This window comes from Grammomys surdaster, unplaced genomic scaffold (assembly GCF_004785775.1).
Source record: "Grammomys surdaster isolate TR1022 unplaced genomic scaffold, NIH_TR_1.0 236, whole genome shotgun sequence".
Classification (NCBI taxonomy): Eukaryota; Metazoa; Chordata; class Mammalia; order Rodentia; family Muridae; genus Grammomys; species Grammomys surdaster.
In genome coordinates, this window is record NW_021604681.1 from 266,110 (window position 1) to 280,719 (window position 14,610).

The following is a 14,610-nucleotide window of genomic DNA, read 5'->3' on the forward strand; positions in this document are numbered from 1 at the left end:
ATAAAGAATGAATTCATCTTCTCATCCTCTCCTACATCTCTTTGTTAGGAGTCGAATTTAGGTCTTCAAAATACTAGACAAATGATACCAATGAGACACATGCCCTGCTGTCTTATATTTTTATTCCAGTACTAGAAAGTGAGTTATATTTACTGTGCTTTTGCTAAGTTTGCCATGACAATTTGTTTCATTTAGAATGGTACAAAACATATCAGATATATAAAAGTCTGTGGTAAATTTTTTTTAAAAAATTAAACTTGGTTAAATTAAATATACTTGGAATATAATTCTCATGCAAATGGTGCTAATTATTAATTTGAATTTCTTTGGGATATTGTCCCTTGGGAATTTTATTTGTGGCAGTTTTAATAAAAATTATTTAAGATTTCCTGTTGAAGATGGCAATTATACTGTGCATATTTAGCACTTTGTGCTTTTGAATTCTTATTAAAATATCTGAAGGCATATAACAATCTGAGCACATTCTTCATAAGTATTAGAGAGTAGGGAGGGAGGACTGCCAACAACTTAAATTTTCTAAAAATACATAAAAAGAATGCCATGACATATGAGGGTGCCATTATCTGTATTATCTGCCATTATCTTCCTATCTATTCTTAATGAAGTCAAAGAAAATAAATGTTACAAGGAGGTAACTCTGGGATAAGGAAATGTAAAAGGAGCTTTTAAAAGTGTTTTAAAGGCAGGGTTTTCTATTGTAGCACAGGCTGGCCTAGTTGTCTCTGTATTCCAGGTCAGTCTTGAACTCATGTTATTTCTCCTGCTTCATGCTTAGATTACAGGCATGAGTTGTCATGTCTTGTTGTTGGGATAACCTACCCCACACACATAACTGCATCAACCGGCTGTGTATTTTTAAATGTTAATCACTGTGCTGGCAGGACAGGTAAATATGTCACTTTTTCATCTGCCTATAAAAAAGATTCTCTGAGATTATCATGCTAAAAAGCAAGCTGCCATAAGAGTCTCCACGCTCCATCCACTGTTTGGCTGTGGGTCTCAGGCATCTGTCTGAGTCAGCTGCTGGATGGAGCCTTTCAGAGAACAGCCATGCTAGACTCCTGTCTATAAGTGTAAAGGTGCCATAGCACAATAGTGTCAGGGATTAGTGCTTGCCTATGGGATGGGACTCAAGTTGGCCCTGTTATCAGTTGGTCATTCCTGAAGTCTCTGCTCCATCCCCTGTCCCTGAATTTCTTGCAGACAGGATAAATTTGGGGTCAAAATTCTGTGGGTGGGTTGTGTCCCTGTCGCTCCACTGGTGTTCTTATATGACTACAGGAGGTGGCCTCTTCAGGTTCTATATCCCTAATGCTGTGAGTCTCAGCTAAGATCACCTCCATTGATTCTTGTGAGTTTCCCTCATCCCAAGTCTCTGGCATGTCTTAGAGATGGCCTCAGTGGGAGAGGATGTGCTTAGCCCTACAGAGACTTGAAGTGCCAGGTGGGGCAATATTTAAGGGGGGGTAAACACTATCAGAGAAGAAGGGAGGAGGTGGGGGAAGGAAGTGTAGGAGAGGAGGACCAGGACTGAGGCAGCAATTGGAATGTAAATTAATTTAAAAACTAAAAACAAACAAAAACTGGTTGTTTTCCAGAGGAGTCAGTTTTAAACCCAGCATCCACATGGTAGCTTACAATTCCCTGTAACTCCTACTCCAAGGGATCTAACCCTCTCGTATAGACATGTATGCAGGCAGAACATGAATGTACATAAAAATGAAACTAAATAAATAAATTTTTAAAAGAATATTTAAAAAGCTAGCTGCAAGGGGGGAGGTCATGGAGGTCACATTGCCACCAAACTCACATTGCCTCCTTCAATTGCTGAACACACTGGCAGAACTGGCCTTCCACACACAGATGGAAAGACAGACAGACAGACAGACAGACAGACAGACAGACAAATTGATTATAAGTAGAAGATAGATCGTTAGATAGATAGATAGATAGATAATTGAATATCTACTATCTTAGAGTTTTATTGCTGTAAAGAGACACCATAATCATGGCAACTCTTATAAGGAAAACATTTAATTGGGGCTGTACAACAGTTTCAAAGGCTTAGTCTATTATTGTCAGGCTGGCAGCATGGCAGCATGCAGGATGCTGGATAAGGAGCTGAGAGTTCTATATCCTGATCTACAAGCAGAAGGAGACTGCCCTATTGGGCATGGCTTGAGTGTATATGAGACATCAAAGCCCATATCCTCATAACACCCTTCTTCCCACAAGGAAATACCCACTCCAAGAAGGTCATACTTCCTAATAGTGCCACTCCCTATGGACCTATAGGGCCCAGTTATATTTGAACATCTAGCCACATTGATTCATATATTCATAGATGATAGATAGGTACCTAGACATAGGAATGAACAGCTATAAAGATAGATGATAGATAGTTGCATACAAATGTACATTCATTCATATATACATACATACATACATAGAAGATAAATAGACAGATGTAATAATCTAAACAGTAAAGACATAGTGTCTTTCACTTCACACATGCACTCCAAGCATAGTTTACTATCCCCAATTAAGACGTAAAGATTGGACATTCAAACTGCAATGTCTTCTACAAACACACCTACAAAATACAGTGTTCACTTGATGTGCATAGATTTTATCAATAACTAGGCTTTCCTTTATTTCTGGCTATTTTCAGGGATTACACCCTGAAAACTCTTCTTCACACATTGTCATTGCTTCAGTTATTACTGTGAACTAATTAATACTTAAAAACCACTAGACAGCAATGCTACAGAAGGTATTTGTGCTGCTGAAGATATTTAGTTATACACCCTCAGCTCCAACATACACCATTTAAAGACACATATGTAAGAAATGATCTTCCACATGATGTGAAATGAAACTATCATCTGGTAGAAAACAACACAGCACAGAAAAGTGTTTTGCATATAAAATATATATTCATGTGAATATTGATTAAAACTATTACATTTGTAAATTAGAATTACATATTGGTATATCTTTGAAATGATAGGGAAAAAGATATGCATACAGTATGATTTCCAAATAGTGCAGAAAATGTGAAACATTTAAGTAGTTGGTTGTTGGTTTTAACGCCAATAGATGACTACCATAACAAAGTATCTAGATGTTCTTTTCTAAAATTAAAGGAATAGAACATGAAGAAGAGAACAACAATGAAAAGTAACCATGTCATCTGTGGCATCTTCAAAAGGATGTGCAGCAATCAACACTGTTCCACGAGCATGGGTAGGTGGGTCCCTATTAATTTGACAGCCCTTCAGGTTCAACCATCTATGTCTGAGCACTAAGGTTGGGACCACTCCATTGGTGATGAATGTCCTGAAGATGACAACTTCTATTTCATCATCTCCTTGCTGCTCTATAGACATCAAACCTGAGGGGAGGAAAGTTATATTGATGAGCAGGAGAATGCTCAAAGCCTCTTTGTTCACATTGGGTAAATGTGATGTCTCTTTGAAAAAAGTGAGAGACTTGCTTGGCCAGAAAGTAAATCTGGAGGCCGTTTGGATAAAGAAATTAGTATAGAATCCCCACATGATAAGAAAAGATGGACTGAAGTTCTCACCAGAGGTGTAGTTTGAAGATCCCACTAACGAGAAAGAGTATGTGTAAGACACCTATGGACAATGTAGTCATTATTGAATGTCTCAAATTCAGACCCTGAATGCCCCCAACACTAGTCAGAGATATATGACTAGGGATCAGTGGGTCAGAGGTGAGTCTTGCAGAAGGGCATGAGGAAGAAATGAGACCCCAAAAGCAATGGAGAAAATCCCAAACTCCCAGGATCAAAGGGGGAAATATTTGAAGGCTTCCTGGAGAGAGAGTAGGAATTTGAAATTCCTTTATAGAGGTAAACTAACATGTTTCCTTGAGTAGAGTTGGAAGTTTTCATACTCTTTCCTTGACATGAGATCAGTGTGCTAGCCCACCTCATTCAGTGGAACATATTCCAGCTACTGCATGATCAGCTTCTAGCTCCTCATCAGAGACCAGAGCATCTGTCAACTGTAGTGAAAGTGGTGCTGGGACAGGGAAAAATCTGAGTGAGTATTCATCACAAATCTGGATTATAGGCATATGGTGGTCCTCCTTCTTAAGCATATTTTCAGCTGCTAGGTCTAGGTATGAAATGTGGGGAACACATCATTTTGGTTTCTGCCTTGAGGCAGTGAGCTTCTGTTCTGGAATGCACTTGCTATGCTTGGGCTCTGGTACTTTAAGCCTGGGTGGTCTGGAGTTCTTTTCAGGTGACTTGAAATATGTCAGATCACTTGGGCAAAATGAGATCTGAGGACCCTTGGTAAATCAGAGGCAGTAGATTGGAATCACCTTTGGTCACAATTGAAGGATATGCCCAGTTAAATAGAGATATTAAGTCTACTTCCATAGGACATACTTAGAAGATCTGAGAACCCTTCGGATATTGGTGGACTATATTTCTCTATTATAACAGGAAGGTCTGAGATCATCTGCACAGAAGATGAATAGTTGGAGTGTAATTAGGGAGAGGAAATAGTCTAAAAGCCAATTCAGTAAAAGAGGATACTCAGAGTGCTTTAGGTAGGTGGAGGCATATCCAAACTCTGTGTGAAAAAAGAGGAATTGCTTTTTTGCCCCTCTGGGCACATGTGATAGATCTAAGATGCTCTAAAGTAGAAGGGTGAGATTGGAGTTCCCCAGGATTGTGTGGAGGCGGCTCAGGCTCTCTTACTCTTATGTCTGGAGCCCTATTGAGCAGAAGTTGCAGGTTGATTGATACCTTGAGAATTATAAGCGTTTCTAGGCACTTACTCCATTATTAGCTCCAAACTTGAAATCACAATCTAGAATACACATCTTCTGAATTTCTATGCTAGGCATGGCAGCAGTCTTAAAGTCTTCGAAGAAGTGACAGTACAGTAGTCTCAGGTTTAGTGTCTTCCTCAAATATATGTCCACCCACACATTCCTCTGCTTGTAGAACAGGATGTCTCTGTCTAAGGGACCAAAATGAAGACAGTACTATAACTTACACTTGACTTGATATTCTTCTGTTTGAGACTTCAGATCTGAGTTCTGAGATCTCTTAGATCAGAAGAGTGTTTCCCAGGCCACTGGAATTAGAAGTTATAGGTAGGTGTTCCCCTGTGAAGATGGTGAATCTGTGGGATTTTCTTGATCCCACAGGTCATGTCTGGAGCACTCTTAGCTGTGAAAGTCTAAATCTCTCTATGTAAGATTGAGGAAGACGTAAGAAACTTTGGACAGAAGATGGACTGTTATGCCCTTCCTCAAAGAGGTAATATTGCAGACTTCATGGGAATAAGGGTGTTGAAGCACACAGATCATAAGCAGAATTTCTAAGAAATTTTGTGTAAAGGTGAAGGTCTATACCTATTTGTGAGAGGGGTAAAATCTCCATCTATTTTCAATAAGAGAGATCATTTCCCATTGGACAAAATATAAATACCTTGTGGAGCAGAGAAAGAGCCAGTGCTACTTGATCGGCTTCCAATTTTTTCATTATGTGGACTGTCCATATTCTGTGTGAAGTGTGTTGACTTTTGTGTGGAACATCAAACAGCAATTCTTGCATTATTACAATAGGAGGCTCGATGGGTATCTTTACTCTATGAAACTTTTGGTCAGATAAGTCCAAAGCTGCTTTCTTCAGAGAAAGAATGTCTAGAATATATGGAGCAAGATGAAGGTTGGCAGTAATCAGAGAGGGTTAGGAATACAGCAGGTATACAAACTCAGTAGAACAAGGTCTATTGACACCTTTCAAGAGAGGGTGGGCATGAGTCCCCCTTAGGCAAAAGGATTTCAAGCAAATGTAGGTATTAAAAGTAAGTGTTGTTGTCCCCGAGACAGAAGGGAAAGAGGAAATATTTATGAGCAGGCATGGAGTGTCTGAGGCTCTTCCTATAGGCAGAGGGAAAGGCATCAAAGCCCCAATATGAAAGGATGACATTTACATACCTCTTGGACAGAGAGTGTGGATTTGAGGACTACTGAAACAAAAGGAGTTATTCTGATGTCCCTTTCAGATGAGGTGTTGGATGTGAGACACAGTTAAGTGGAATTTTTGTGTCCTCCTTCATCAGAAAGAGAATGGTTTGAACTCTTTCTGGATCAGAAAGTGTAATTATTGAGGACATTTTTGACTTGAAGTGGAGTTTGGGTCCTTGGCCAGATAGAGATGATCTCAGGCCCTGTCAGTCTTATGAGATACATATTGGAATCTATTATATACAGAGGGTGCATTGGATACATAATGGACAGAAGTTGGTGGTCTAAAGCAATGATGTATAGGAGTAGAAGATTAAAGCATACTTAGAGTCTGCTTAAAGTCCCAAACCTCTTTAAGGATAAGCAAGTGTCCTAGCCTACCTTGAGCAGGGAAGGTAGGACTGCTTCACGGTTTAGAAGATTCCTATCCTCAGTTACATCACGGTAGGCCCGGCAGCAATGCAAGCGCCATTCATCGGTCATGACTGTCAGTCTCTAAGTCCTGAAGCTTTTCTTCAGCTACATGGGTAAGTGTATGAAGGATAGTATAAAAAACAGAAGACCTAAGTTTCAGGCTCTGTTAACACAGAGCATAATTAAATGAAGCCCCTTTGGTCACACAGGTATTTTCTTAGTGGCCATGGTTAGATGGAAATAATCTAAATTTCATCATTAGAGGGTTGTGTTTGAGGCCCATATATAGGTGGGGGATGCTTTGAGGACTCTTTGATCTTGGTTCCCTTGACCTAAATGACAATTCTGAGATCCCAGTAGTGAATTCTACTCATTCTTATAACTGACCTTGGACAGAAGGGGAAGGTTTAGGATAATATTTGAAAGAGCAGAAAGGCCTGAAGGCCACCTATCCCAAGTTAAGTGATAATGTCTCTTCATTCAAAGGGGATGGTATGAGATGCCTGGAGAATAAATGCAGTTTGAGTACCCTGTATTCATAAATGCAACACCTGGGGTCATCGTGAACTGCTTTGCTTAGAAAGAAAGTGCCTGCTCATCTTTAACCAAATAGCAAGATCCAATCACCTCACTGTGCAGAAGGGAAAAATCTAGCTTACCTTGGGTATGGTACTGCATCATTGCATCCAAGTACTCTTCCAAGCTTCCATTATCCATGTATTGTACATACTGTTGGGAAGAGTACAATAAGCAATCAGTAGGCTCTTCTATCAGGATGAAAGGTTGTCTGAACTCTAATGCTCCCTCGAGGATGTATTGGTGTGTGTACATCCCTAAATAAGAGACAGGAACATTGGATTTCTGACAACCACCTCTAGGAAGATTGCATATTTGTTAGTTTTTGCTTTCTATTTTATGCTCTCTGTCCTACCCTCAGAAAATTGTGAGGTCCCACTGTGAAGTTGCAATTGTGTTTGCCTGGCAATCGTGGTCTCAGAGATTGGCAGTAACATAAGATGAGTTTAAAGTCAAGTGTAAGGTGCCCTTGGAATGAAGCAATGCTCTAGGGCATCCCATAGCTAGAGGCTACACCTGAAGCTCCTAGGACTACAGATGGAATGGATGAGACCCACTTGGCTATAGGAGCAAAAAATCCTGTGGTCTCTTCCATCATTGTTTCAGGAGACATATACCCTTGGCCAGGAACTGGATGTCTATAGTCCTTGTGGTTGAAGAAGGAAATCATAACCTCCTTTTGCACTACACTGAACTGCAAGTGAATGGATTTGATTCTGGCTTCTACAGAGAGAATGGCATAAGGCTTACTTGACCTGAGGCCTCTTTACCAGAAGAGAAATGACTTAGCCTCACTTTCAAAGAAACATAAAGTTTCAGAGTGTTTCCTCTAAATGAGTACTTTAGACCAGCTTGGACAAATGGGGAAGGACTGCATTAGGCTTCCTTGTAGGAGGGAGGTCTGACATTCTCTTCAGTAGAGTAAAAGGACTGAGGTTACTTGGAAAGAGAGAAAGTACTAAGCCCTTTATGAGAAAGAGAAAACTTTGAGACCTGGTTGTACAAAGGTATGGGTTAGAACACCCTAGTAGAGGGGGTAAGGACCATGCAGCATCCTGTTAGACATGAATATCCCTGTTACTTATTCAGTAAAGGAAGGTCCCAGCAGTGCTCTTCAACTTCTAACTCTTCTTTAGTTGGTAGATGTTCCACATCTTGTGTTTGGTCTGGGGGAGTTCAGGCAACAAGACAAGTGTTTTTCAAACAGCCTGGATGCCTGTCCCTGGCTAGGTTGCCTCCTTCAGTTTGTCTTCATTTGTCCATGTATAGTTAGCAACAATCTGATTGAACTGTAGAGCATAACATAGGATCCAGTCAATAATTCTCCACATAGGACCTGGAACCTCAAACCAGAGTGGAACCATATATTTCCCTAGCCACCATGGTAAAAGGTGAAATGTTTGAATCTCTCTTATTATAGTATATACATTGGAGGTAGTTCAAAGATGTAAGAGAATGCTTGAGAATATAAGGCACAATATACTATTATTCACAAGAGCATATCTAGTGTCACCTTTGGAAAAAAGGAATGTGGGAGCCTCCTTTGGTCAAAGACAGTGGTTCACATTCCCCCTTGCAGAGGTGGACAAGATCCAAGGCCACATTGTTGGTGAAGGGAAGGGCAGAGACCGAGTTCTCTCAGGCACTTCAAAAAACAAGGTGTGTGAAGTAACCCGGCAACAGAGGAGTTCTGAGAACCTCTTCTCAGAAACCTCTGAGAAGTCTCCCTTCTGCTGAGAAACCTCTTCTCAGTTCTAAGACTGCCTTCAACAAAGGAGAAATCCTGAATGTCTTGGTTCATAAGGTAGAGGTTCCCAGTCATATTTTGTAGAACAGAAATATCCAGTTCACCAATGGTCAGCAGGGGAAGGTTCTATGCTACACTGGGTACTGAACTAATATTCTGACTGCCTCACTAGCTTCCAAGTATTTTCCCCATATACATACCCTGTCTGAAATCTTTGAGAGTCCAGGCAATGATCACAACAGTCTTTCAACAAGATAAGTAGTTATGAAAGCACTGATGTTTCCTCAAGGCTGTGTTCAACTGCACACATCTGTGAATAATAATAGGAATCGTGCATTTGTTAATTTAAAATTTTTTTATTGTATATTTTATTTACCATACAAATGTCATCCCCTCTCCTCATTTTCCCTCCCTAAACTCACTATCCCATCCCCCTCCTCCTTTTTGCTTTTATATCGTTTTAATTTAAGGTCAGTTCTGCATTTTTCATGCCCAACTTTGAGGCACAGGGTATGAAAGTTGATATCATCTATCTATCTTATATCCTATGATCTAAGAGCAGAGAAATGTGAGGTACCATTGGTTGCAAATGTGTTGTTACTTGGACAGAGCAATTAGCTTTTAAGAAAATTTAGTTAACGGGGTGTTTGTGAGACATGGGCAGAAGAGAAGTTCTGGTGGTTCTTTAGTTGCACGGGTGAACCTGAATTCCCCTAGTGTAGGGGATGGAGGTCTGAAACACCCCCTTTGACACAGGGGCCAATTTTGAGAGCACTTTCAATAGACTTTGATTTCCTAGGGTCTGTTTTGCAAAAATTGAAGTTTGGTGGGTGGAGGTAGACAATAGGGCCACAATCCTACTGAGAAGACAGACAGGGAATGTTAGATGCTCTTTTATGTAGAATGAGTGGTTTAAGGCTCCCTCGACCTGACAGCCCTTTAAGGAGAAAAGACTCAATGCAACTTGGTAGTCATAGGAATATGTAAGGACCACATAAGGCATAATGCATGATTACTGGCCCACTTGGCAAATGGGGTCTAGGGTAATGTTAGTCCTAGGAGAGTTCTGCCATTCTATTCAATGTAGTGAGGAGGAGTAAGTTAACACTAACTCTGTGGCCCTGTTGAAAAAGGAGGACAGAATCTCCTTCAGGCAGAACAATGGTGCCATATACACTTCTGTCAAAGGTAAAGGTACCTTATACAGTGGAGAAAGTTTCCAGCAGTGATCATAAGTTTTCAGTTCTTATTCAGAGTTTTGTGTCTTTGTAGTTTGTGTTGATTCTTGGAGAGAGCAGGCAGCAACTTATTTCGTTTACCCAAGGTTTGGATGACTGTTGCTGGCTGTGTTCCTTCTAATTTGTTCAGCTGTCCAGATCTAGGCAGAAATGCTGAGTTATTACATTTCTATGGACTTGCCTGAAGTCAGATGGCACAGGTTCTATGCTCTGATTCTAAACTTGGGGTATAGGATCTCAAACCAGAGTGGATTAGGTCCATTGTTTACCTAAATAGTCACTTTTGGAACTATGCCTGAACAGTTAGGTAGAAAACCTACTTTGACCATATGTGGGAAAGTCATGGGCTCCATTTCTGAGAGAGAGAATACACTGGGAGGATAGGCAAGAGCAGGAAGGACACATAATCACTCAGGCAAAAGGTTACCTTGGGAATTGAAAGAAGGTGCAGAAAATACCTTATCAGGTGCAAATGTCCTCACAGTCCAGAATATCCATGTGCTCCGGGACTCTGAGGTGTGCTTCCCAGCAATCAGAGAATTTTTTTTCTCACAAATTGGTTGGTAATCTCTGGCTCTAGGTTCTCAATGAGCTGTTCAGCAGCAGCACGGGCATGGGCAACAAAGATGAGCATGCTCCATTTCAAGGGGCAATCTTAAAGATAGAAATTAGATCAGGGCTCAGATTTTTACTGTCAGGTCCAAGGACATCATTTTATGTCCCCAGATATTCATTGAGAGTGGTCTGCCATCCCTTCAGTCATCTGGGGATGACTTGTCACCCAGGTCAGAAGGGAAACCTTAAGACTTCCTAGAGAAATGGAACTGAGAATTCTATGACTAGAAGTGGATTCTCTGAGGAAACCATTGTCAGGGGATGTTTGCTCAAGATATTATGGGAATTTTTATACTCTGATCATCTCTCCTGTCACAAGGATATTAGGATCTCCTTTCTTCACTGGGGTACTCATTCCTTCTACCTTTTATTAAGGAGGCATCATATTTTCCCACTGAAGCAAAGAGAGCCTGAGATAATTCCAGGTTGTCCAAAGGAAGCTTAAACATTCATTTAGGCCGAGGAATCCCATACAACTTCCTGAACATCTCTCTGAGTTTTCATATCAGTGGCTTCTCTATAAGCTCCGTAATGAGAAGAAATTGTATTAAGTCCCTTTCAAATTTAAGGGTGTCTAGATTTCCCTTATTATAAGAAGTTAGAACGTATGCTTCTTCCTTGACAGAGTATGCATATTAAAGATTCTTCACTGCAGTTCAGTCCACAATATAAGGAAGTTGTAGACTATTGTTTCCCAGATTTCTCCTTCAGCTCGAGGGAAACTGTAGGTTCAGTAATGATGCAATGAAGAATCTTTGACATGCATACTCTGTCAAGGAAAAAGCATATGTTCTATCTTCTTTGAATAAGGGAAATCTAGACACCCTTAAATTTGAAAGGGATTTAACACAAATACTTCTGACTAAGGAGCTTACAGAGAAGTCACTGACATGAAAACTCACACAGATGTTCAGGATGTTGTATGGGATTCCTCAACCTAAATGAATGTTTAAGCCTCCTTTGGACAAACTGGAATGATCTGAGGCTCCCTTTGCTTCAGTGGGGAAATATGATGCCTCCTTAATCAAAGGGAGAAGGAGTGAGTACCCCAGTGAAGAAAGGAGGTGCTAGATATCCTAGTGATGGGAGAGATGATCAAGTACAAAAATTTCCATAATACTTTGAGCAAAAATTAAATTGCTTACCTTAGCTCATGAGGTCCTAGCATTGCCTCACCTTCTAACTGTTCTTCACAGTCTAGGGTATCCATATCTTTAGCTGAAGCAGCAGGAGACAAAATATAGTTACCATGATTCATGATCACCATGGGTATGTGTCCTCAGCATGATTGCCTCCTAAGAATTATGTTCAACCAACTCGAACTAAGCTAGTGAAGATTTCACAACATGTCATGTGACTTTACTCAAGTGGCATAAGGCTCCAGTATTTGCTTCCTCCTCTTGATTTCTGTGAACTTTGACCAAAGGGAGCAATGCTCCTTCATCAGAAGTGAAATATCCCACAGGCCCCTGAGCAGAAAGGATTGTTATGAGAGTCTATTGGGTCAAAGGAGTACCTTTTAAGACCTCAATCATCCAAGGAAGAAAAATTCCAAACTTTTAGAAAGGAGAAAGGCCCTCAACCCTGTTGGACGGTAGGGGAGTATCCCTGTTTACCTTCTGTAGAGGAGGTTGGTCCAGGCACTCCAGGCCTCCATATCTTCAGAGAACTCTAGAAAATTCTTATCTCTGAGGACTCCACTGCAGACTTGACAGTGATCTGAGGTTTCTTCTGACTACTTGAGTCAAAGTCCCTGAATCTGTTCCCTATTTAAACTTAAAATAAGCTCCATAGGTGTGGGTGTGGAGGACAGTTACCTTTCTGGTTAGCAGATAAAAGATAGATGTCCTTGGATCCAGGCTAAGGTTTTGATTCAGTGGCTATGGGACTTGAATCCCAGGTTCTCTGAGGCTTTTTGGTGGTCAAAGGTGTATTTCCTAACCAATAAAATTTGAGGAAGAATCTCTGGTCTCTCTTAGTTGAATGATACACCTGAGTCAGCCATGAACAAAGAGAGAAGCTCCTGTGCATTCTTGGTCACTAGGATTTAGTATAAGCACACTACAGCCGAGCCCAAATATTTGAGACACACTTTTCAGTCACAAAGTCAGTTCTATAGCTTGCTTCATCAGAGGGGCATGTCTCAGACACCTCCAGTACAGGCAGAGGAAGAATAAAATGTTTTTATTCAAGGTCAGCTGACTCCTTAGGCATACCCATAAAGTTAGTGGCTACTATGGTTAGAGAAACTAAGGCTAAGGCCCTCTTCAGAAGATATTCCAACTGGGTATCAGCCCCCTTTGACATCATGGGTGAGTTTACTCCTGAGGGGGCATGACTTGATGGAGTTATTAGGTGAAGGCATAAATTGTCCTGGTTCTAGAAGGGTCCATCTGAGGCCCTATTGTGACTTCATCAATTCTATTGCACACTGATAGTAAAAGGGCTGTATTTGTGATCTTCTTGTCAAGGTCTGAAGTCCTTTGCTTATTATGTCATAGGTCTTAGGATCTCTTCAGCCATTGAGGACCTATGTGACACCTGAGTTCTGAAGTGGTAACTCTGAGTTCAATTTGAGCAATTAACGAATGTGTGAGGTTTCAGGTTCTCAAAGGAATTGTATGTTAATGCTTCCTTGAACACTGCGGAGTTTGTGACACATTTGATGTTGAGGGGGTACATCTGAAACCCCCCTGAGTTACTGGTGAAAGTTGTGAAGCACATTGGTCCTAGACAGTTAAGATTAAGGTTGTTTAGGCTATTGGGGAAGATCTGAGTATCTCTGGTTCAGAATGGACAGGTCAGAAGCCCCCTTGATCCATACAGAAATTTGGAAGGTCGGTAGTTCTTAAGCTGTAGGTCTGAAGCTTACTTGAGAAGGACTGGAGTGCATTCGGCTTCCTGGTTAAGACAGAGTATGCCTGAGGACCCCTTGAGCCCTTGAGAGTGATTTGAGCTCTACTTCAGAGATTGGGGAAAGTGTGAGTCTTCCTGGTTCTGTGTCAGAAACACAATTTGGAGGACCCATGGACAGAATGAGAATGTTGATAACCCAAACTATTAAGGATACCAACCTTTAGAGGCAAAAGTATCATACCATGTTGGGGAAAGCAGAAATTTCAAAGACTCTTGTATCAGGGGAAGATCAAGAGTCAAGTTGGAGAGTAGAGAAGACCTGGGTATTTCCTTATCCAGTATTCATGAGAACCTAGAACATCAATGTCATGCAGGCCAGGAAGCAGTGTAATCCGTCTCCAACAAGCTAAGAGGCAGTTCCTAGCTAGGTCTCCTGATAAACCAGCTGCCTACTTTTGAACATGGCATGGCTTTCTTGTTTCTGCTTACCAACTTCAATATATATATCTCCCATGGATATCCTGGATTTATGACTTTGCAGGCTACTCTTAGGCATTAGGACCTCAGGTATCCGGGTCCTGTTCTTTGGACAGAGGTCATGAAGTCAGAGGATCAGAGTAAGATGCACTCAGTGCAATTTAGATAGAGGGAGTTGATTTTTCACCGATTAGGTCAGATTAAGCAGGCCTAGATCCACACTGGTCAGAAGAAGCACATGTACTCTCCATGAGGAGCAAATTGTCTAGCATGCCATTTTGACTACAAATTGTGAGCTATTCTTAATCAGAAGGGGAATACTTACCATGCTTTTAGTCAGAGGAGCCTACCTGATGCTTCAATGTGTATCTGAGGCAGCTAGGAGTTTGATAGATGGTTGATGAGAAGAAAATGTTTGAAACTCCTATTGTTTATATGGGGCACAGAGTGGGAAAACATGAGGGTGGCTTTTAAATTAAAAACAAAAAAAGAATTGAAAATGCCATGGTAAAGGAAAGTAGGGCCAAGGCCACCCTCTTGACATGGGCTTTCTTAGAGCTTCCATTTGGCAGGCTGGGAAGCTCTGGTGCCTCGATGGGAAGAAGGAGTAAGTCGGAGGCTTCCTAGGGCAGAACTTGAAGATCTGACCCA

At 41.0% G+C, this 14,610-nt stretch overlaps 2 long non-coding RNA genes across 2 annotated transcripts; both read right to left on the reverse strand.

Annotated features, from left to right (window-relative positions):
* Window positions 1-4,911: 4,911 nt before the first annotated feature.
* LOC114626475 lies at window positions 4,912-6,542 on the reverse strand. The gene is made up of 3 exons (XR_003712241.1): window positions 6,418-6,542; window positions 5,495-5,709; window positions 4,912-5,021 (listed from the first exon to the last, which is right to left on the reverse strand). It is a non-coding gene; the product is annotated as an uncharacterized LOC114626475 (long non-coding RNA).
* Window positions 6,543-9,977: 3,435 nt separating this feature from the next.
* Window positions 9,978-11,882, reverse strand: LOC114626471. Its single transcript, XR_003712240.1, has 3 exons — window positions 11,772-11,882; window positions 10,470-10,665; window positions 9,978-10,151 (listed from the first exon to the last, which is right to left on the reverse strand). It is a non-coding gene; the product is annotated as an uncharacterized LOC114626471 (long non-coding RNA).
* Between the last annotated feature and the right edge of the window lie 2,728 nt (window positions 11,883-14,610).